The following is a 26444-nucleotide window of genomic DNA, read 5'->3' as shown; positions in this document are numbered from 1 at the left end:
TGGTAAAGATATGGTAGAGTTTGAGTCAAACAAATAGGGTCATAAAATAATTGGATTATCAGAAGAACATTTACCTGGAGGAGAATTCTTCTCTACTAATTTTACATATATATTTGTGAATATTATAAATGGTGCATGCAGTTTTTGTCCACTAACCCAGATTATTTTTAAACTGCAAACTCTATAGAAATAAATGAGGGTATTAATAAATAATGAATATACAGTATATTAAGGAAACAGTCACATATGAAATACTAGATTTTATTTGTACTGCATTTATAGAAAAGGTGTCCTGCTGCAAAAAGAGGAAATGGCTTCATTATGCTGAATATTAGCTGTGGTCTTAGGAGCCATGTGGCACTGCTTTCCACTCTTCTTCTCACAGGACACAGAGGAAGCAGTGAGAGCCATTGGCTCCTTCTGTTCACAATCATATCCTGTGAGGAGAGAGGTAGGGGTGGGGCTGAGGAACACATGTGTCTGTCTAAGGACGCACACAGCCTGGCTTGGAAGCACATCCGCTTGAGTGCCACCACAGCAGCTCGCTTGCTTACAGAAGAGGAGGAGCAGAAAGTGCTGTCAGGAGACCACTGAAGAGAAGCTCTGGGGGCCACTCTGTGTAATACTATTTTACAGGGCAGGTAAGTATAACTTTTTTTATATTTTAGGAAAAAAATAGCCTTTATAGCCACCTAATATAATTTAAGACTACTGTTCAGTAGGAGGAAAAATATTCTGGTGTCAGGGGCCAGTGGGAGGAAAAAATTACCCTGTGTAAGTGGTCACAGGGGCAAAAAATGACCAGCTGTCAGTGGTCAGTGGGAAGAAAACATAGATCTAATGCAAATGAGAAGGAAAAAAGTACTAGGAATCAGTGGTTAGTGGGAGGAAAAATAGATCCTATGTAAGTGGGGAGGAAAAAAATACCCTGGTGTCAGTGGACAGTGGGAAGAAAAATGGCCCAGTATCTAAGGTCAGTGTAAAGAAAAAATGAATTGGCGCCAATGATATGAAAAAATGCCCCAGTGTTAGAGGGAGGAAAAATGTGCCTCAACAATGTCAGTGGGGGAAAAAATTGGTATTGTCTGGAAGAAAGGTGAGGGGTGCACCTTTCCACCACCCCTACCTGACACAGAGCCTCTGTAAGGGAGGGATCTGAGGATGTACTTGGATTGACAAGTGCATCCACATAACCCTGTCTAATCTAACACTGTCCACCTCTAAAGCCTGTGTAAGGGAGGGGTCTGGGGACATACTTGGATTGGCAGGTGCATACACATTGGTACTGCACTAAGAGAAACAAAACAGGAGGCAGAACAGAGGACCTAATGGGTGAAGGAGCATAATAGGCAGAAGGTAGATACTTTTAGGAAAAGGAAGTGAATGAGTGTGATATGTTTACACATAGGGGATTGATTTATTAAACTGAAGAGTGCAGAATCTGGTGCAGCGCTGTACAGAAACCAGTCAGCTTCCAGGTTTATTTGTCAAAGCTTAATTGTACAAGCTGAAGTTATAAGCTAGTTGGCTACTATGCACAGCTTCACCCGATTTAGCATTTTTCAGTTTTAGTTAATCAACCCCATAATAATGAATGGAGAGAAGAAAGACATCTAGTAGTAGAGAAAGATAAAAACAGAGGGACTGTATTTGATTCACAGAAAAAAATGATTATATAGATAGGCAGCAGGACATAACCAAGACTATCCTTGGGTCCACAGGACACTGCAATTTCATTCATATTGTTGAACAGCCCTGCCAATTCCAGGACTGTTTGGAAGTATGAATGAAGTGTTCTGCTTATGACACAGACTAAAACATCAAGTTACAAAGCATGAATAACATGTTATTCAAAGAGAAATGTCTCATAATAGCATAGTTTGATAGATTTTTAACTCTACTACCCACAACCAATATGTAATGCACTGCCTACAAATATTAAACCTCCACCTCATTAACTATACTACCCACAACCAATGTGTAATGCACTGCCTACAAATATTAAACCTCCACCTCATTAACTATACTACCCACAACCAATGTGTAATGCACTGCCTACAAATATTAAACCTCCACCTCATTAACTATACTACCCACAACCAATGTGTAATGCACTGCCTACAAATATTAAACCTCCACGTCATTAACTATACTACCCACAACCAATGTGTAATGCACTGCCTACAAATATTAAACCTCCACCTCATTAACTATACTACCCACAACCAATGTGTAATGCACTGCCTACAAATATTAAACCTCCACCTCATTAACTATACTACCCACAACCAATGTGTAATGCACTACCTACAAATATTCAACCTCCACCTCATTAACTATACTACCCACAACCAATGTGTAATGCACTGCCTACAAATATTCAGCCTCCACCTCATTAACTATACTACCCACAACCAATGTGTAATGCACTGCCTACAAATATTCAACCTCCACCTCATTAACTATACTACCCACAACCAATGTGTAATGCACTGCCTACAAATATTCAACCTCCACCTCATTAACTATACTACCCACAACCAATGTGTAATGCACTGCCTACAAATATTCAACCTCCACCTCAAGTCCAAATCCAAATAGGTTTTCTTTTTTTTTTTTTTTTTTTTAAATCCCCCCTCACCCAACTTAAAAAAAAAGGTCTCTCCATGCTTCAACACTGCACTCTACATCTTCCTCTGGTTCCTTGTCATTGAATTCTAAGAATTGTGAATTTATTGTATCCACATAAAGTGAGAAGTTTGATGAGCATGGTGAATTTATTGTGTATTGTGAGAATTAGCTGCACATGGAGATTTTTTCAAGGACTCCATCCATTTAGTATAATGCCCACTTTTATTCATCCATACATCAAAGTAAGACAGTGTTCTGCCCACAAAGAGGTTGTTTACCATAACAACAAAACAAACAAATTTCAGATTCCTGGCTGTTTTGTGTCACAGTTTTGTCTATTCCTATACTGTATAGAACAGACTCTGCCTCTCTGCTTAAGGCCCCTTTCACAGGGGCGTTCCATAGTTCCGTTTTTCATCTGTATGTTTACGGATGAAAAACAGACACACTTGTATTTCTATGGACTAGCGGATGTAAACGGATGATCATCTGTTTACATCCATTAATGTCCCCATTCGTTAACATCCGTTTTTTTTAATGAAAGATACCCCTATTTTTCTTCTGTAAGAACGGACAAAAAATGGATGTAAACAGATGAAAAACAGATGTAAATGGATGTAAACAGATGAAAAAACGGATGTAAACGGACATACAGTCTGTTTTTGCATTGATAAAGAATGTAAAAAAACTGATGTAAACTAATGAAAAACTGATGTATACGGATGAAAACAGATGTAAACTGATGTATACAGATGTAAACTGATGTATACAGATGAAAACGGATGTAAACTGATGTAAACCGATGTAAAGTGATGAAAAACGGACTTAAACTGATGAAAAACTGATGTGAACTAATGAAAAACTGATGTAACCTGATCAAAAACTAATGTAAAAAGGTCTGTTTTTTCTTGGAAAAAATGTGAGTGAACTGATAAAAAAAACGGAACATCCATGTGAAAGGGGCCTAACTGATTCCATCAGTCAACCAACTGGATCTCTTTTATACACACAAACATACTTCTATTTGCATAGCTCTATTCCTTCCAGTTCTCAGACATTAGTCTGGCTTGGTAGCCTTCCCTCTGTGTTAGATTTCAAGCTGCCTTTGCAGCTCATAGAAGCAAAGAATGCCTAGAGAATACTATTTTTTTGTGGGCAACACCACCTGTCTCCAATCAGTTTTACACCAGTTTAGAGATCTTTTCCCTGCTTAATAAGTATAGTTTAACTCCTTCATGACGGAGAGTAAAACAAATCTTAGTTTCTGAACAGAGTTTTGCAATTCTGACGTGTGAAACTTAGTAAAACTGTACATATGATAGCAACTACCTTGTGTATCTAGATGAATTTTATCTTGTTTTTATAAAGATAAATTGGGTTTACATTTGGTGGTAAATGGTGATGGATATCTCCTGATTTTTTTATTATCAAGGCAAAACTGTTACAAAATTAAAAAAAGGAATTTTTAAAATGTAGCACTATATTTCTTGCTATTACCATGAATAAATTCTCTTGCTCTCGACAATCACATCCATACTCCATATGTGTATTGTATATTGTTTGTTGTTTGTACCTGTAGTAGAGCCCAGAAACAATAGTATGCATTTTGCTTTTTTATCCTACCTAAAACACACTGACACTGATATTAAACTAAAAAAGTTCTATTTTTATTCCTACCTAAAATACACTGACTTGGACCTTTGACCCTTAAACTTTCGCCCTAATCTCGACCCTTTCCTTAACCCTGACCTAGATCAAACTCTGATCTAGCTTTTTTTTCTTTAACTGCTTCCCGTCTGCCCTACAGCAGAAGTACTGCTACAGGGTGACACAGGTGCACAAAATCATGTATATATACGTGATTTTGAATTTCCGGGTAGGGGGTCCCAGCCGGTGATTACTCACCAGTGCCCGATGATTGCTGAGCATCGCTGATGGGGGGAGAACTGTTTGGGAACAAAACAGTCTCTCCCCTGTTAGCTACTGCACATTGGTTAGCATGGTTGTGCATAGCACAGCCATGCAAAGCAGTGTGCTTACAGTGAAGGACAAGCATAAAGCCCCTAGTAAAACACACACAGCACACAGATAATGCTTTGATCGCCCCACGTGTTAACCCCTTCCCGCCCATTGCCATTAGTAGAGTGTCAGTGCTTTTTATTAGCACTGATCACTGTGTTGGTGTCACTGGGGATGTCAGTCACACCGAGTCATTTCCCCCCAATGTCAGAATGCCCGCCACAGTCCCATTATAAGTTGCCGATCGCCGCCAATACTAGTAAAAATTGAAAAAAAAATCCCAGTATATATACCTCTATTTGTAAACACTATAAATTTCACATTAACCAATTAATTTACACGTATTGTTTTTTTTTTAGCAAAGACATGTAGCAGAATAAATTTTGGGCTAAATTTATGATGAAATTTGATTTTTTAAATTTTTTTACTGGTTTAATAGTAAAAAACAAAAATATTGTTTTTTTTTCTCAAAATTGTCGGTTGTTTTTTGTTTATAGAGCCACCAAAAGAAAGGTCTATTCTTGTGGGAAAAAAAGGACGTAAATTCAATGTGGGTGCAGTGTTGCATGACCGCGCAATTGTCAGTTAAAGTAATGCACCACCGTAACGCAAAAAATGGCCTGGTCAGGAAGGGGGGTAAATCCTCAGGAGGGCAAGTGGTTAATTTTTTCACACACTTTGTTTACCTTTTCTCTTCTGGCAAGGAGAAAAAGACAAGATGAGGGGGATTTACTAAAACTGGTGCACACAGAATCTGATGCAGTTGAGCATAGTAACCAACCAGCTTTTAACTCCAGCTTGTTCAATTAAGCTTTGACAATAAAACTTAGAAGCTGATTAGTTACTATGCACAGATGTACTAGATTTTGTGTGTACTAGTTTAGTTAAACTACCCAAGGTATTTTTCTCTCCTTTCACGGAGAGAAAAAAAACACATGGGCGGGGTGAACAGTGACTGATCACTGTAATAACTAATCAGAGGCTATCACAGCGATCAGGTGATTGGGAACCAAGCCTCTCTTCTGCTGTAGATCATTAGTATGGGACTGGGGGCTTTCAGTAAAAGCCAGGTATCTGCACTGGAAGCACACTATGCTGCTCGCTCCGAGCACAAACACATTAGGCATATATACTGCGTCACAGATCTAAAGCCGTATTGAACCCAAAACAAAAAAGTAATACATTGCAGCTTACCAACCATTAGATGTGATCATGAGACCTCGTGACCTGGCCAGTAACATACCTCCTGTATTAGAGTGCCCCCACTCTGGATTAAGGAGCACAAGGGGACACCTTTGGACAGCAGCATTGTCAGTCTGGGTGGGTGGGGGGAGTGTTACATGTACAAACACATTTTGTATCCCTAGTAACTTGAAGCCAAACTCCAACTAACACTTTATACGCAGTTACAGCTAACAGTTTCTTTCTTCTGTGATAAAGGTTGTACATGAATAAAAGGTAATTGGGCAGCACAGTGGCTAAATGGTTAGCACTTCTGCCTGGCAGTACTAGCATCGTTGGTTTAAATCCCAGCCACATCACCTCCTGCCTGGAGTTTGCATGTTCTCCCTGTGCCTGCGTGGGTTTCCTTCAGGTACTCCGGTTTCCTCCCAAACTCCAAAGACATGCTGGTAGGTTAATTGGATCCTGTCTAAATTGGCCCTTGTATATGAATGTGAGTTAGGGACCTTAGATTGTATGCCCCTTGAGGGTTATGGACTGATGTGAATGTACAATATATATGTAAAGCGCTGCATAAATTGACAGCACTATAAAAGTACCTGAAATAAATAAATAAATAAAATAAAAGGTGATTATTGTAAGCACCCCTTGGCAGTGTGAAATGGTTTGTCTCATCCCTGTAACTGAAATATCTGCAAGAGAGCTTGTTCTTTTGAAAAACAACAGACTTACTGGCCAGATTGCAGGGGAAAGTAAAAGAAAGAAAGCTTAAAAAATAAGACAAATAATCAGCATATTTAAGAATTGGTAAGCTGCAATATAATAAATGTACCTACTTCCGTGAGGCCACGCAGGTGATTTACTAAAGGAATTGAGAATGTTTTATCAAAAAAAGAGTGAAGATTCACTTCAATTATCTAATCATGTGAAAAACAAACTTCTGTTTTTTTATCTCTTCTGCATATGATTGGATACATGAAGTAAATCATTTGTTTTGAGTGAATGTTCTCAGCTCCTTTTATAAATCTACAAAACAAAAGAAAAAGCGAAATACACTGGATATCGCAGGAACAAAAAGTATTGACAATAATAAAAGGAAAAGGACTGCACTCACAAAAGCTGAGAGTTGTCATCACAGAGCAAGATTCACAGCATGATTCAGTGTATGCAGGCTTGACTCACTCCTGTATAAAAGGCAGCTTCAAGGGAACTGGATGAACACAGACTGACAACGATCAATGCTGCAAGGTTAGAACACCTCAACCAACTGTATAGCGTCTTCCATGAGACAGACCCAACTCACAATGTCACTAACCCACTTCTTCTTTAGAATGACAATGTCTAATAATATATATATACAGTATATATATATATATATATATATATATATATATATAATATCACATATTGTAGACAGAAATCGTATTTCTCCTGTTTTTTTTTAATATAGTTTTGTTAATACAGTCATGTGCTTGCAGTTGTGCTGCCTGTGCTGTGTGTAGTTCCACCATCTCTTTGGGCATCGGTGACTTATGCAGAGCCTCCCTCTGACATGATCACACTGTCGACCATTTTGGATACGGTTCATGTGATTGCTTTTAATGGTTCTACAGCTTGTAAGTAGGATCCTATTTGAGCAAATAAAGAAGTTTTTGGTATGTATTCCACTATGAGAGGCATGTTTTTTCTTTCATGACCTTGTCTGGCACTACACTTTGAGTTTACATCCAAGTTGGAGTCCAAGAAGTTCCATGTTTTAGGGCATGATACGAGAAGCCTGCCATTGCTCTACATTCTAAAACTGGTTGGGACCACCTGTAATTAAGGGGTCTCCATTTCTGGTAAGCCTCCATTCATTACTTTGGTGGTGGCATGCTCTCTGATGACCAGTTGAAGCAAGTTTATCTGCATTTGCACTTACAGCATTGTCTAATATAATACCATCGATTGTGGAATTTTCTTCTCATACTTATGGACTATGGTTTATGTCTATATGGACTTTTAGTTACTGTTTTTGTTACTGTCGCTGATCGCCGCCATAAGTCACTGATCGCCGCCATTATTAGTATAAAAAAAATGAAAAATCCCAGTATCTTTCCCGCCATTTGTAAACGCTATAACTTTCACGTAAACCAATTAATTTACACGTATTGGGTTTTTTTTTTAGCAAAGACATGTCGCAGAATGCATTTTGGCAGAAATTTATGACTAAATTTGATTTTTAAATTTTTTTTACTGGACATGTTTTATAGCAAAAAGTCCAAAATATTGTTTTTTTTCCTCAAAATTGTCAGCCTTTTTTTTTATAGCGCAAAAAATAAAAACCGCACAGGCGATCAAATACCACCGAAAGAAAGCTCAATTTGTGGGAAAAAAGGATGTAAATTTCATTTATGTACCGTATTGCATGACCACACAATTGCAGCGCTGTATAGCAAAAAAATGGTGTAAATTGCAGTATCTATACCATAGTTTGTAGACGCTATAACTTTCACACAAAGCAATCAATATACACTTATTGGGATTTTTTTTTACCAAAAACATGTAGCAGAATAAATTTTGGCCTAAATTTATAACCAACTTTGAGTTTACTAAATATTTTTCATAGCTGAAAGTAAAAAATATTGTTTTTTTCTTCAAAATTTTTTGGTTTTTTTGGCCTTTTTTTGTTTATAGCGTGAAAAATAAAAAGTGCACAGGTGATCAAATACCACTGAAAGAAAGCTCTATTTGTATGAAAAAAAGGACGTAAATTTTGTTTGGGTGCAGCATTGCATGACCGCGCAATTATCAGTTGAATTAGTGCAGCGCCGAGTAGCAAAAAGAGGCCTGGTCATTAAGGAGGGGTAAATCCTCTGGAGGTCAAGTGGTTAAAGCCGAGCTTCAGGGTTTGTGTTACTTTAAATAGGTTGTTTGGGACAAGCTTGCCCAAACAAGCTATTTCTTTTATTAAGAAATGCAGCTGCTGTCAATGTCATGTGTAGCATAGATACAGTATACAGCACTGTGTTTGCATAGAGGTACAAGGATTTCCCATCCCATTCCTGGAACAAAATTGAGTTGGGCTGAACACTGCTCAGCCATTTACAGAAAACCGTGTTTTGAATGCAAGGCTTCCTCTGACTGGTTGAGATAAAGGCAGTTGCATAATGTCACAACCATGGCATCAGCCAATCAGAGGAATCCCTGTATTCATTCATAATAATACAAGGCTTAATGTGAATAGCCAAAGAGTGCTCAGCCCAACTCACTTTTTCTGCGGAAAAAGGATGGGAAGTCCCCACCCCACTGACACAGTGCTGTATACTGGATGTAGTTATACACAGTTTGGCCCAAACAAACTGCTTAAATAGACACAAAGGATTTAAAGTGGTTCTGAAGGCAGAAGGCTTGTTTTTACCTTAATGCATACCAGGGGCGGACTGACCATTTGGAAAATCGGGCACTGCCCGAGGGCCTGGGGTCAGTAGGGGGCCCCATGAGATGCCCCTGGTACCTTTTTCATAGGCTTTTTTGAGTTTGGGCAAGGACACATGGGCCCCATGATCCCTTATTGCCCGGGGGCCCCATGAGTTGTCAGTCCGCCCCTGATGCATACTATGCATTAAAATAAAAAAACCTTTTGGGTGCATCTCCCCCTTCAGCCCCCCCCCTTATACTTATCTAAGCCCCATATCGATCCATAAATATGAATGAGAGTGGCCACTCTCTCGGGTCTCTCTCTCCTCATTGGCTCACACAGCAGCAGGAGCCAGTGGCTCCTGCTTCTGCCAATCACAGCCAGTGAGCCAATTAGGAGAGAGTGGGGGGTGGGGACAAGCCGTACTCTTGTGTGTGAATAGACAACATTAGTAGTGAGCATGCTTGAATACTCTCATACCGAAGAGGCTTGCTATTGGGGGCACACAGCTGGGAGGAGGAGCCAGGACCACAGGCAGGGGAACCAAAAAGACGAGGATCAGGGCTGGCCATTTCACAGAGCAGGTAAGTATACATTTTCAAATTATAACCTTTAGAATCACTTTAAAGTGGAGTTCCAGCTGATTTAAAAATAAAATAAAGTCAGCAGCTACAAAAACTGTAGCTGCTGACTTTTAAACTACAGCCACTTACCTGTCCCTCGGTCAAGCGGTGTCCTCACCACGACTGGTTTAACCAGCGGTCTTCTCTCTCTGGCACCAGCATCTTCAGTGTGGGCACCCAGCTGTGACATCTTGCGGCTTCACAACTGGGTGCCTACTGCACATGCACGAGAAGCGATGCGCTTTGTGAATGGTCTTCTGGGACCTGTCACGTGTCCCAGAAGACTATGGGGAGGAAGGGGGGGAAGAAAAACTTCCCCTTCCGATCGCCTTAGGCGATCACAGTGGACGTGGGAGCAGGTGCCTGTCAAATTCAGGTACCTGCTCCCCAAAGGTGCCAATCCTTAACAGGGATTGGAGGACAATGCATTAAAATGGAACTTCCCCTTTTGGGTGGAGCTCCGCTTTAAACTTAGGAAGAGACTAACTTGATAAAATAACCCAATGTTATACGTTTCTTCTGGGTGATGTAAACAAAGAGCATTCATCCACATCTGAAGTCAGCTTTATTTTACTCTTTCTGATTTAGGTAAAAATGTTCTTGGCTTACAGAATGAGCACAATTGTAACCTTATAAGCATAATAAAACACATACAAGACCTACAGCTGAACAGGAGACAATAAGGTCAATGCTTTCAAAAGAGTGACTCAAAGCTCATTGAGGCAGCTGTTGTGCTTTACTGTCAATGTCACACGGAAGCTGCAGGAAATAATAAGATATTTTCATGCATAAAGCATGATATAGATGACAAGGTGACAGAATAATGGTGTCATTGTATAAATCCTTCGGAAAACTACAGCTTCAGTTGAAAATATTTTGGTATACTTTTGGAATAGAAGGTCAGAAGAATGAAAAGATGAAAATAAAAAGATGTGTTTAAAAGGATCATACAAAAAGAAACACACTGTTATAATATTACTTACTAAATGTTTATTAAAGGTCAAAGCAGAACACACATTTGTTTTAATCATACATGGGCCCCTGATATTTTGTAATTTGAATGGAGTGTGATACCTGACCCTCCTAAAATGTTCACTTTTATGTTAGCATGCAATGCATGTACTGATAAAAATAATAAATTTTTTTCAGGTAGTTGCAACCAGTAGGCCAGTTAAATATCGACATGGACAAGACAAAAACATGAAAACTGTGGAAAAGGTGAAATATAAAGTGGAAAAAGGTATGAAAAACATTTATCTTCTATTTATCTTCCATTCTCTTATTTGATGTTTCATGTTTCATTTACAATTTACAGTTTACATTTACAAATGTTTCATTCACATTGCTACACATTGCTTTTTCGAAAGTTGACAAAGTCTTAAGTCTAGGTTCACATCTATGTGTTTTTCATAGTTTTTTGCATTTTGCAGAAACGCAGTACAGTCCATTTAACATGATTTCTTATGGGACGGGTTCACAACTCTGCGTTTTCACCTGGTGCATTTTGGAAAGGGTCAGGGACTTTTTAAATGCAAAACGTTGCTTTTTTGGTTCTATAGACTTCAATGGAGACACTGAAGAAAAGCATGAAGTGCGTTTTTGATGAGTTTTGCATTTTAATCTGCCTAGCAACAACAAAAAAAAAAAAGCAAAAAGCATCAAAAATATATCAAAACGTATGTGCAAAAATGCAAAACGTACCAGAAAACGCAACGCAGAAACAGATCAAATGCAAACTGCATAGGTGTGAACGTAGCCTTAATGACTGGGGTTACATCATACATCATACATTTACATCATAGAGGGAAGAAGAAGAGAAGGACTGGTGTAAATAAACAGTATCTTTACCATTTTCAGCACGTTTGTTGACTATAAATATTCAAAATAATATTAACAGTCATTTATTTTATAAAATGCAAGTCTATTATTTACTTTTGCTCTGTAATATGGGACAGATTTGCATTAGTCCAAGCAGCCAGTGTAATAATGTAGGTTGCTTGACCTATCTGTATACTTAGTATGTGGGTCTGCTGACCTACAAGCACAGACCATCTAACATCTTTAGTAGGTATAAAACACTTTGCAATTGGGTATTATTATTATTATTATACAGGATTTATACAGCGCCAACAGTTTGCTCAGAGCTTTACAATATAATGGGAGACAATATAGCAATGATGCAGTTTAATACAAGAGGGTTAGGAGGGCTCTACTCCTTGCAGCTTACAATTATCTCGCTACCTTTCTTTTTACAATCCCCTGAATTTTGAAAATTGATTTTTATGAAGGGTTTTCTTTAAAGCAGAACTAAACTCTCTCAATCAACATTAGCTATTACTATCCCTATGCTGTTCGCATTAGTAAATAGATAGGAAGGTATATTATATTTTCTTGTTTGAAGCTTTTTTCTACATTTTTTCAGTTGCTGCCTATTTTCTGGCCTAGGCCAAATTGATGTTATACATCCAAGGGGTCTTTATGGGCCTTTTTTCTTTCATTTGGAGGAGGAGCTTTCCCAGCTAAACACACTCTTCTGCATACCTAATCTAAGGGCAGATGGATTACAGGAAGTAAATGCTACATGAATCATCTGCCCTTACTCAAGATGGCCATGGCTATAAATGCTAGGTGTGTGTTTTTCAAGGTGATTTCTCAACAAATAAAGCATGTAGATATGCATGGGTGGATGGGTAAGTTTGCTTTGTAATATTAATAATTGATTAAACAGCATTTTCAGTTTTTGGTGCTCAGAAATTGTTTAGTTTTTCTTTATTGTCTGGTGAGTATAAACAGAAAAGCAATTACAAGTAGCAGAGCACTTTGTACTTAATAAAGTGGGTCATGCTGGGGGGTTTGAGGCACAATTTGTATTCTGCCACTTTCATCATAGATGCTGAATTAGGATTGTGCATGTGAGGTTATTGACTGCTTCTTGCAGAGCATTATTGCTTAGACGTCATGGCCAAAACAAAAAGCAGATATATTGTAGAAGACAGCATTTGTCTGCTTTATGTGCTAGAGAGGCTGTAATTTGGCGCCTTTAGATGTAACTGTTTTTTGCAGTTGAACAATATAATATCCAAACAGACTTTCATTGTGCGATATACCCAATTAAATTTTCAACTGTGACTGCACTTGTAAAGGCACAACTAATATTTACAGAGACAATTCTACCGATTCAAACTAGCAGAGGCTCAGCATATTTTGTTATTACACAGATGTCACCATAAATGCACAGTGTATAAAAGGGCCAATATGGGAAACATAATTATTTTGATTTGCAGAGAATTGTAAATTGGCAGGTACCCATACTGGCAAATGATAAGTTATTATGTATACATGAACCTCCTTGACCCCCCTTATCAATGGCATATTGGCAATTACTCTATTCATCTACACTTGCAGGATTCTTGACAAAATATTTTTATTCATGGCTGAACTGACCTTTACAAGTAGTATTTTACTGTAGGTCAGTTTTGTAAAGAAAAGAGAAGGGTGGCACACAGAAGTTTACATTTATATGGGTTTTAACGTGTACCGAATATGCAATGTGGTTGTTATGAGACTTGTCACTTCTTTTGTGGAAACACAGAAGAGTGATGGCAGAAAAAAGATAAAATGGTCTGTTGAGTCTGCCCCATTTTTTATGCTTTTGTTTTTTTGGCAACTTTTTCTTGCCTAAGTATAGATCCATTTATGTACCAAGCATGTTTGAATTCACATACTGTTGACTAACTCATTACCTCTACTTGAAGTTTATTCCAAGCATCAACTACTCAATCAGTAAATAATACTTTCTAAGACTAGTTTTGAACTTTCCTCCTGCTATTTTGAGGTCATGTCCCCATGTTCTTGGTGTTAGCTTAATATGGAAAATACTGCCCTCCTCAATCGTATTCACACTCTTGATGTATTTAAAGGTTTCAGTCATGTCTCCCCTTTTCCTTCTTTCCTCCAGACTGTACATAATAAGTTCAAATCTCTCCTGATATTTTTATGCACACAAGAGAAAAATAAAGCATAAATAAGTATATGACTTATTTGAGCAAAACACCCCTGTGTCAATCACATTGCTGTAAACCAGCCTTTATAACACTTTTCACCTGAGAAGAAACCCTTGAAACAAATTTCTGGCCTAGGGGAACCCCTGCTAAAAACAATTAATTGATGGCTAGTGGGAAGAATGCCCGCTTAGAGTGGTGGTCAAAATTCCAATCGCTAAAACAATTATTGGTGTTGTGCCACTGGCTCATCCAAGTGACATTGACTCAAGAACTATGTAGGCATTCTAAATTGGAAAGCCAATCAGTCACAGCTCAAGGAGCCACTAGTAATATCTGGAGGAATCCTAGAGTTCCACACTCCCCTGGTTGAGAATGGCTGCTGTAAACCAATAGTTCTCAAATTATTTTACTTACATTCCATTTGAATTTTAAAGTGGTTATAAACTCTAAAGGTCTTTACTTGAATTAATTCAATGCATTAAGGCAGTGGTCTCCAAACTACGGCCCAGGGGCCAGATGCGGCCCTTTGCTTGCTTTTATTTGGCCCTTGGAGCATTATTCCCCTTTCCTGACAGCAACAGTGTGTTCCTGCCACTAACACCAACAATGGGGCACTATTCCTCCCACAGACACCAATTATGGGGCACTATTCCTCCTACTGATACCAATGATGGGGCACTATTCCTCCTATTGACACCAATGAAGGGGCACTATTCCTCCCACTGATACCAATGATGGGGCACTATTCTTACACTGACACCAGTGATGGGGCACTATTCCTCCCATTGACACCAATGATGGGGCACTGATTCTCTCACTGACACCAATGATGGGGCACTATTCCTCCCACAGACACCATTGATGGGGCACTGTTCCTACCACTGACACCAATGATGGGCCACTATTCCTCCCACAGACACCAATTATGGGGCACTATTCCTCCTACTGATACCAATGATGGGGCACTATTCCTCCTATTGACACCAATGATGGTGCACTATTCCTCCCACTGATACCAATGATGGGACACTATTCTTACACTGACACCAGTGATGGGGCACTATTCCTCCCATTGACACCAATGATGGGGCACTGATTCTCTCACTGACACCAATGATGGGGCACTATTCCTCCCACAGACACCATTGATGGGGCACTGTTCCTACCACTGACACCAATGATGGGCCACTATTCCTCCCACTGATACCAATGATGGGGCACTGTTCCTCCCACTGACACCAATGATGGGGAACTATTCCTCCCACTGACATCAATGATGGGGCACTATTTCTCCCATTGACACCAGCAATGGAGCACTATTCCTACCACTGACACCAATGATGGGCACTATTCCTCTCAATGACACTAATGATGGTGGCACAATTCTTCTCACTAATACTATTCATGGGGAATTGTTTACTCCCAAGCCAGGACATTTTCTACTCTCACTGGCCACAGTCCGGCCCCTCTAATGTTTGAAGGACAGTAAACTGGCTCTTTCCTTAGAAACTTTGGAGACTCCTGCATTAAGTGAAAAAAACTCCCACTGCTTGTTCCCCCTTTTCTCCAAACGCTTACCATCTTTCGATCCAGCGTTGTGCCCATCTGCAGCAGGACTGCTCTCTCTTCCTGGATTCACAGGCTACACTGACAGCAGTGTGAGCCATTTACTCAGGCATGTGTAAGCACATGTGCCCCCATAGCTACATGTACATTGTCCTTTATGACCCTCTCTAAAAATCATGCATTTTCCTATAATATTTTCATTTGGAAAACTCAGTATGGATCATTTGTTTGTCAGGGTTTGTCAGAAAAGAAACATTTTAACTACAAAAAAGGCCTATGGTGTAAAAATCTGTGCCACAAACCAGACTGCTTGGGCAATTCATTGTCATATTGAATTTTTAAAGCCCAAAACTTTTCTTTACGTATAATAAGGACACCAATAGTAACTAAAAACTTAAGACTTTCTGCTATTTACCTGCTGATATTACTATGTGTTACGTTAATACATTTTGCTAAGCTCAAGGCATATGTTTACTAGAAAAAAGACTGCATGTCAAATCTTATTACTTATCACCAGCCAGTCTTAGGTAATAGAAGATTGTCTGCTGGAAACAAACCTTCATATTGACTTTAACTTGCAATGATGATTATTTGTAGAAAAGTCAGCCTCCTGAGTTTTAAAAGAATATTGCATTTGAATGTTTGCAAAGAACTGCAGGTTTCAGCTAATTTTGATTCTGTAACCCTAAGCTTTAGTCCAACATTATAAAAATCAGACATGCTGTATATGTAGGTCGGAAAACAGTAACTGTGATAAGAATAATAAAGTGGAATAATTTCGAATTAGGAATATATTATAGGCACGATTTATATATGTTATCATGGAGGTGACTGTTGGGACAATGTGAGTTATTAAAATAAATAATAACATACTGTCACAATATCATTGCCTGTGGTGAAACCATTGAGTATATCTAAACTCTAAACCAAAAATAAATGTTATATATATTTCAACAATAAATCTTTAGATGGGGTAGTTGTATTAGCTTTTTTTCACATGATGACCTTGCCTGTAACATACAAATCCTGTTCCAGAGTGACTCCCTTTACTGTACTATATATGTGGAGCATAGTAACACTAAGCTGCTTTCCTGATTTGCACTACAAATGCTGTATCATTTCCTCAATGTTGTTAAATAGACAGGAATTGTTTTGTAGTTTAAAGCTATCCAATCATTGGGGTAGGAAGGGGAGAGATAATACAGTTGTCCTAGACAGTAAGAAAGTAAAAATGTGGCTTTGCATATGTAGAAACTGAAATTTGGACAAACTTTTCATGATTCAGAGATTTGGATGTATCAAAATTTCTGAGTTACAATAGAAACAAATTTAAATGAATCCAAAATAACTAAATTAAATTTCATCTGAAGTTTGCATAGCATTCTAAACAAATTGGAAATCAAGATCGAAATATAAACATATTACTGACTACTGCTGATTTTCTTCAAAGACTATGTAAATTAGTGTTGGAATATAGAATATATATCTTCCAAAATTAAAATTTTTAAAAGATTAACTTAAAATAAAAAAATAGACTAGAAAAGATAAGAGTAAAACAGAACATAATAGAATAAAATAAAATAGAATAGAACAGTGGCTAAATGGTTAGCACTTATACCTGACAGCACTAGGGTTGTCAGTTCAAATCCCAACCATGGCACTACCTGCCTGGAGGTTGCACATTCTCCCTGTGCCTGTGTGGGTTTCCTCCGGGTACTCCAGTTTCCTCACACATTTTAAAGATATGCTGGTAGGTTAATCGGAACTTATCTAAATAGGCCCTAGTATGTGTATGAATGTGAGTTAGTTTGGAGGCTTAGATTATACGCTCCTTGAGGTTTTGGAACTGATGCGAATATTCAATATATATCTAAAGTGCTGTGTAAATTGACGGTGCTACACAAGTACCTGTGATGAATAAAGGAATAGAATTAAAGTAGCTGTCTTTGGAAATTAGAATTCTGAATAGAAAATTAAGGAATATAATTGAAAAGAATAGAAAATAAAAGAATAGAATAAAATAAGAATAATAAAGGCATTATTTGAATAGAACCAACTATTCTTCACAATGAATTCAGATCGATTCTATATTTTTGATTCAAATTCAATCTGAATATGTTAAATCCGTTGGAAAAGTTAGAATCCAGTCAAAAGTGAAACAAAACTAAACAAAATTAATTTTGTTACAAATGCAACAAAACTAAATGAGTAACCTAACGAATAGTTCTGAATCAAAACACTTTTCTTTCTGCACATGTCTAGTAATAACGGTTTTGGTCTTTAACTTTAGCTGCTGACAACTTTAGCTGAGTTACAAGCTTTCTGGTGTCATTGGTTAGGAAGGGGCGTATCTTGGAGATGTTGTGGAGGTTGAGGCAGCAAGCTTTGGAAAGCTTTGGACATCTCAATCGAATTAGCTTACATTGTCATAAACACCTAATGTTGCCTGTTTTCTGGTCCTAGTAGATAGGTACCATGATAGTGAGACCACACAAGGAAAATGAACTAACAAGTATGTTGTTAAAATGACTTAACAATCATTAAACATCTTCATGTGCTACAATTTTCTGATTTTGTCTTTTTTTTTTCTAAAAATAGGTAGTGAATTGCCTAAATATTGCCTAAATATTGTAATAATGCTTCCTTTCCATTTTATCCTACAAATTAAGACTGGTTTACTAGATGAGTTTGGAAACTTTGCTCAATAAATTGTGTGATCACTATATTCACTTCAGTTATCCAATTACATAAAAATAAAATTTCTATTCAATTTGAATACCCAATCATGTGTAAATTTATAATAATAAGGATTTGTACATGTAGTAAGAGTCCGCACAGCAGGTAAGTTTCAAAATCGCCACAAACAGCTTTATTTCATGGCCATTATCCAATATTATTTAACCAAAGCAGCATGTCCGCAGCAAATACATATAAACATAAGTATTATCCTTTCTGGCTTTAACAAACAAATTTAAAAGATGTTTTGTAGTTTGCACTTGTCAAAGCTGTTCCCACAGAGTGAGCGAAATGTACTGAAACTGAAGCAGACAGGGTGTGGACCAACTGTTCATAATAACCAATCAGCTTCTATCTTCAGTTTGCTCAGTTGAGATTTTAATATGAACGCTGGAAGCTAATTGGTTTCCATGCAGAGCTGCTCTGGATTCTGTCTGCTCTAGTCTTAGTAAAATACCATTGGTATCTCTCTGCAGAACAAAATGCTCTGGCTTTACAAAGTTTTTATCATGAAAAGTCATATCTGTGGCATATTGTTTTCCTAGACCACATCAATCATGAGCAGAAAATGTATATAGATGACCCCATTGAAGTATCCAGACAGATTGTTGATTCCTATTTTTTTATTTTTTTGTGCACATGATTGGGTATACAGTATAAGGTGAGCAAGTTATCACATTATTTACTAAAGAAGTTGAGTATGTTCCCTTACAGTAGCTTATTGAATAAACACCAACACACTTTAGGCTTTATAGTCTGAGGCTATTTTTCAGTAGTCCTGTTAATATACTGTACTGTATAGAGCAGGGGCGGACTGACAACTCATGGGGCCCCGGGCAATAGGGGATCATGGGGCCCCTGTGTCAAAAAAGCCTATGAAAAAGGTACCAGGGGCATCTCATGGGGCCCCCTACTAACCCTGGGCCCTTGGGCAGTGCCCGAGGTTCCAAATGGTCAGTCCGCCCCTGGTATAGTGCATGCTCTTAAACACTGATTAATTACTTTTTTGTTGTAATTTTTTTCAGGCTAATATAAAAGTATGGAATCAAAGAAAAAAATGTCCAGAAATCAATATATACTTAATCATGGAAATTGAAAAGAACTGCAAAGCATCTACATCCTATAAACAGTGATACAACACTACAAACATATATAATAAGTCCAAATAATGGAACCTAAAAATTATGGAAAAAATTATGCACAAATTAAAAAATAAAGCATGCAAATATATTGTATTGTATATTCCTATTGTACAGCTAAAATGATGCATATTATAGAGAATTGTTAGAATATATGAATATATAGATTTTGTTGTGCTCACTTTTTGCTTCAATTGACTTAAGCTGGCCATAAACGTGTAGATATTTGGACAAGAATATTTGTAAGAAAAGTTGTATGAAAATTCTTTGCACATTCGACGTATGTTGTTCAAAAATTGTCTTTTGCTTTTAACATTCAATTTTAAAATGAATGTAATTTCATAATGATTATCACATACACTGGGTGAAAATTCATTTGATCGAGAAATGTTGTTTTTTCTGTCCCTTTACATTTTCCCATCATTTATTTGACCCTACCAATGATTTAAAAAGCAAATGAATATTCTTGAAATTAAAATTCTCAAATGAAATTCTTTATGTGTATAGCCAGCTTTGTCCATAGACAGATTAGTTTTTGCATCCAGCCAGTTGAAAAAAAAAACAAAAAACACTGACCTGATTCTCTCATCCACACACTTGATGTGGATGGAGCAATGCTTCTGCTGTGTCTTTGTATTCTGACAGCGGGAAGACTTCTCTGCTGTCAGAATACACTGATCAGCATTGCAGGCTATAGCTTGAAGCGTTGATCGAGTGGGGAAAATCCAACAAAGCTCTTTTACAGAAGTTGATCGAAATATCGACTTCTGTACAATCTCCCTGCCTATATATGGATCAAATTTATCCTGTCCCTGCAGAGCTAGCCAAGTTTCCATAAATGTATGGCTGGCTTTACTTTTAGTAGCATTGAGTAATCACAGCATCAAATGCAAGCTAAATGGACTGAGCCCTGCATTCCACCCTACAAAAAAAGTAACCATCAGAGCAGGTTTAGGCACAATTGCTAAAATTGCTAAAATCCAGAATTTTGCCTGATCTCCCAGGTGAACAAATCAACTTAAGCCTCTGATGTTATAAGTAAATTGGTAAGGTCTGTGGACTTGTATCACAGTGCCCTGGTCAATTTGCATTCAGATTTTCAGAGAGAAAGCAAGAAAAATATCTGGTATTCCCTAGTTAAAATATTGACAAAGAAACTCCAAAAATAAGGATGCTGGGAAGCCAACAATGAGCTACAGGATTATGGGAGTAAACTAGTAACCCAAAAGAACCTTTTTTGCTGAAGGCAAAAGGGTGGTTTTTTTTAAACTGTAAAAAGCTATACAAATAGAAATAGATACAGATCAAATTGTGCATATCTCATCACCAACCACATTATAGATCTATTTTGGGTGAGAGCTTTAAATGGAAGGAAATAATGCATGTTTTATAGCATCCTGTTCAGTATTAATGAAAATATTTGTTTATACTTCCCAACTCCTATTCCTAAAACTGGCCATACACATATAGATTTTATTGCTTGTTTAGCCTGTATGCAGAACAAAATAAAATGGAGAGTCCTTCATTCACAAATGCGGATGGAAGTATCTCCCACCAAAAATACTGTGTCAAAATACCAAAACTTCAGCTGCCTCTGTTTGGATGCAGCCGATGTTCATCTGCCAATTTTCCACTTGGCTCTTTCAATTTTTCAATTGAACTGATGTTGGTTTTAAGGAGACTGGCAAGGCCAACTACTAAGCAGAATTTGGCCAGCTCACCAGGAACCAGCCAGTGTAAAGCCAGCTTAAGGTTTAGCAAATTTTAATCAAAGTGTTTTCTGAACTGATTTCAGACACTAAAATTTGAAATGCTCTCAAACAAGTTATGATTTTTTTTCTCTGGCATGTAAAAGAGGTTCTACTGTTCTTTTAAGTAAAATGTTTTTTGCTTTCTAGGATAAGGTATAGCAGAAGTGTATATATACCTGTGTGTGTGTGTATATATACTGTGTATATATATATATATATATATATATATATATACATACACTTCTTGACATTTTTGAGTGTTGCGTACAAGTGGTTCAAAACAAACAGACCAAAAGAGGCTCTCAGCAATTTTTTTATACAATGTAATGCAATAAATAAAAGTCATACAATAAAGGCAAGGAAGAAAATGCAAGATGTGGTCTGGAGTTGTAAATTAAGGATGATTACCTGTAGAATTTTGCAGCTGGATGATGGTGCCATGTGTGGGGCTAAAAGATATGCATATGTTGTACTTGTCAGATAGTTGTATATAAGAGGCAGGAGGCTCTAAGTCGCCAGGAGATGGAACATGTAGTTGTTATGTGGGTATTTGAGGAGTAGGTCATTTAGTGTTTCCTACTTTGGTTTTCAGTGCACCTCAAGGACTAGGTTAGTACCTCAAAGTACAAATATATTGGTTGAAGTTTGCTTAGTTTGGAGGGTTCAGGTAGGGTTTACAAAGGTATGGAGGGAGAGAGTGCGAGTATGGGGAAGTGGGATGGGACAAACTGAGAAAGAAGAGAGAAAAAAAGGTAAGGAGGTAGAAAGGAGCTTATATTTGTTAGGGAAGGGGGATTTTCTGGGTACATATCAGACGATCCTGGGGCACAAAGCAAAACAATTGTGAAAAAGTCATTCACCTATAATATCATAGGTTGCGTAGCTAGAGGTTGAAGTGGTAAGCATTGTTTAGATGTATGCTGGGGTCTGTTTAAAATGTAACCAGCAAGCCCAGGTATGGAAATTTCGATCTATGTGTAGCCATTCCTGCTCGAGTGTAATGACTGTTTTCTGGGTAATTAAATACTTAGGTGACTGGTCTCTCTGATACCCTTTAAAGCAGAACTTAAAGTGGTTGTAAAGGCTAAATTAAAAAAAAAATTAAAATCAGGTTTATACTTACCTGCTCTGTGCAATGATTTTGCACAGTACAGCCCTGATCCTCCTCTTCTCAGGTGCCCTGTTGGCTCTCCTGGCTCCTCTTCTTCTTGGTGTGCCACCCAGGACTGTCTTAAAGCATGGGTCCCATGACAACCTTGTATTAGGCTTCACCACTATAGACTGACAGGAGATGTGAAAGCAGAGTCGCTAACTACTCCTGTTAGCAGGGTGAAGGAGAAGCACAGCAGCACTGCCTAGTATTAAAAAGTGCAACTAGGCAGAGGAAGGCAGCCACTATTTTTTGTAGTATTCTAGTTCACCCTCGACAGCTAACTGTCTTTGAACACTGAATGGGCAGTAATGGACAAGGCTTCTGCTTCCTGAATGCTGACCTGTCCCTCCTTCCTTCCATGCAGTACACAAATCTTCCTAAACTTCCTAAACTGTCCCACCTTCCTTCCATGCAGTACACACATATTCCCCACCTGTCCCATGATCCTTCTATGCAGTACACACATCTTCTCGACTTGTCCCACCTTCCTTCCATGCAATACACACATCTTTCCAACGTGTCCCACCTTCCTTCCATGCAGTACACACATCTTCCCGACCTGTCCCACCTTCCTTCCATGCAGTGCAGTACACACATCTTACTCAGTGGTGCAGGTGCCAAATGCCAATCAGCCAGGTACAGTAAGCTATGGTTTTTGAAAAGGCTATCTATCTATGTAAGTGTGTATAATTCTATGTATGTCTGTAAGTTTACGTGAGTGTGTATGCATGCATGAATATATGTGAGTGTGTATATACTGTATGTGTGTGAGTTAACGTATGCATGTATGTGTGTTTGTACGTACATATGTATGTATGTGTGTGCATATCTATATTTATATGCGTGTGTGTGTATGTGCAGTGAAGGAAATAAGTATTTATCCCCCAATAATTTAGAATTTTGCCCACTCACAAAGAAATGATCATTCTAAAAATCGAATGGTAGGTGTATTGTAACACTGAGAGACAGAATAGCAACAAAAAATTCAAAAGAAATGCAAGTCTAACAAATTATGCACTGATATGCATGTTCATGAGGGAAATAAGTATTTGTTCCTCTATCATTTAGCAGAATTTCTGGCTACCAGGTGTCTTTCATACAGGTAACAAGCTGAGATTAGAAGCAGTCTCTCAAAGGGAGTTCTGCTAAACTCATTTTGTTACCTGCATAAAAGACACCTGTCCACAAGAGCAATTAAACAATCAGATTCCAAACTCTCCACCATGGCAAAAACAAAAGAGCTGCCCAAGGATGTCAGGGACAAGATTGTAGACCTACACAAGGCTGGACTGGGCTATAAAACTACCACCAAGCAGCTTGGTGAGAAGGTGAGAACAGTTGGTGCAATCATTCGCAAATGGAAGAAACACAAAACAACTGTCAGTCTCATCTAGGTCTGGTGCACCATGCAAGATCTCACCTCATGGAGTGTCAATTATCATGAGAACAGTGAGGAATCATCCGAGAACTACACATGAGGATCTTGTCAATGATCTCCAGGCAGCTGGGACCACAGTCATCAAGAAAACAATTGGTAACACACTACGTCGACAAGATTTGAAATCCTGCAGTGCCTGCAAGGTCCCTCAGCTCAAGAAAGCACATGTCCAGGCCCGTCGGAAGTTTGCCACTGAACATCTGAATGATACAGAGGAGAACTGGTTGAAAGTGCTGTGGTCAGATGAGACCAATATCGAGCTCTTTGGCATCAACTCAATTCGCCGTGTTCGGAGGAGGAGGAATGCTGCCTATAACCCCAAGAAATAAATAATTTGCGCTAGTAAATGTGTATAAATATATAAATGTATATAAAGAAATCATCAAATCATAAGTCCAGAAAAAAATATATATATGCCAATACCACAAAAAAAATATAAAAAAACTTTTAAGTGCAAAAAACTTTTGTGCAAAAAAAGTGTCTAAATATGAAAAATTTCACCAAAAAACCTTGATAATATAATGGCAGATCATCCATAAATATATCTTCAGAAACGGAAACTCTGCAACACACCGATCCTCATTGATCGAAATAACAGGATGAAAAACTTTGTAGTTAATCGAAAATCCACTTCTCCAATAAAGGACCACCTTCAAACGTATCCATGGGGGGAAATGCCAAGCACTCGAGAGAAACAGAAAGACTTCATGGTGCAATATTATAAAAAACCAATTCCTTTATTAGGTACTCATTGCACTTACTCAAGAGGAGCTTGATTGATGTGACGTCATTACGTTTTTGGCTGCCAGCTACTGCGCATGTGCTGAGTAGCCAGGCTCGTTTATGTGATTGCTGTTATGCTGTTGATGCTGGTGTCGGCTGGGACACCTCTTGAGTAAGTGCAATGAGTACCTAATAAAGGAATTGGTTTTTATAATATTGCACCATGAAGTCTTTCTGTTTCTCTCGAGTGCTTGGCATTTCCCCCCATGGATACGTTTGAAGGTGGTCCTTTATCTATTGGAGAAGTGGATTTTCGATTAACTACAAAGTTTTTCATCCTGTTATTTCGATCGATGAGGATCGGTGTGTTGCAGAGTTTCCGTTTCTGAAGATATATTTATGGATGATCTGCCATTATATTATCAAGGTTTTTTGGTGAAATTTTTCATATTTAGACACTTTTTTTGCACAAAAGTTTTTTGCACTTAAAAGTTTTTTTATATTTTTTTTGTGGTATTGGCATATATATATTTTTTTCTGGACTTATGATTTGATGATTTCTTTATATACATTTATATATTTATACACATTTACTAGCGCAAATTATTTATTTATTGGTACACTTTATATATGGTGATTTTTTGCAGCTGGTACACTATTAGTAAGTTATATAATTTTGACCATAGGCGCTATTATTAATTTTTCCTATAACCCCAAGAACACCATCCAACTGTCAAACATGGCGGTGGAAACATTCTGCTTTGGGGGTGTTTTTCTTCTAAGGGGCAGGACAACTGCCCCGCATCATAGGGACGATGGACGGGGCAATGTACCGTCAAATCTTGGGTGAGAACCAGCCAGGGCATTGAAAATGGGTCGTGGATGGGTGTTCCAACATGACAATGACCCAAAACACACGGCCAAGGCAACAAAGGAGTGGCTGAAGAAGAAGCACATTAAGGTCCTGGAGTAACCTAGTCAGTCTACAGACCTAAACCTGATTGAAAATCTGTGGACAGAGCTGAATGTTTGAGTTGCTAAACATCAGCCACCAAACCTTAAGGACTTGGAGATGATCTGCCAAGAGGAGTAGGCCAAAATCCCTCCTGAGATGTGTGCAAACCGGATGGCCAACTACAGGAAACGTCCGACCTCTGTGATTGCCAACAAGGGATTTGCCACCAAGTACAAAGTCATGTTTTGTGAAGGGGATCAAATACTTATTTCCCTCATGAACATACAAATCAGTACATAATTTGTTAGACATGCATTTCTTTTGAATGTTTTGTTGCTAATCTGTCTCTCAGTGTTACAATACACCTACCATTCGATTTTTAGACTGATTATTTCTTTGTGAGTGGGCAAACATTCAAAATCAGCAGGGGATCAAATACTTATTTCCTTCACTGTATGTCTGTGTGTTACTGTTAGACCTTGTCCACATGGTAATACTTAAGCAGACACCAGTGCGAGGGTTGTGTTTGCCCGCACAGGCATGGGATAAACGGCAGAGATGTTGTGTCCATCCTCGTGCAATTGTGTTTGCCATATTTAATTTTTTAATGTTATAATATCATATATACTGTATATATATATATATATATATATATATATATATATCCCTTAAACAATGGTTTTGCATTGCTGTTTTAATTTATAAAACTGTGCTGCTAATGATGTCTTGCAAGCATTGTAATGGCTTGTCAGGATTCATTTTTATTTTAAAAAATTATGCACCATTAAAGAAAATAATGTAAACCATTTTACAGTTACACGAGCTGTTCTCTCAATGTACATTAATGAATGTATATAGCCTTAGGAAGAAATAAACTGACACTTCTCAATAATGGATGTTCATGTCCATAAAGTATGTAAAGTTAAACAGTAATTAAAACTAATCACTGACTATTTTAATCAGTGAATGTCAGGAATGGCATTATCTTAGTGGCAATCTCAGTACAGCACTTATGCAGTAAGCCTCTGTAGATAAGTCAAGATTGTGTGATGGATGGCAATTATTTCTCCAGGCAATATTCTTCTTAGCTGCATGATTCAGGATATGCAACACTATCTATATAT

This window comes from Staurois parvus, unplaced genomic scaffold, assembly GCF_062004578.1.
Source record: "Staurois parvus isolate SC_StPar_1 unplaced genomic scaffold, SC_StPar_1.0 ptg000226l, whole genome shotgun sequence".
Taxonomy (NCBI): Eukaryota; Metazoa; Chordata; class Amphibia; order Anura; family Ranidae; genus Staurois; species Staurois parvus.
Note: the sequence above shows the minus strand (reverse complement) of the source record.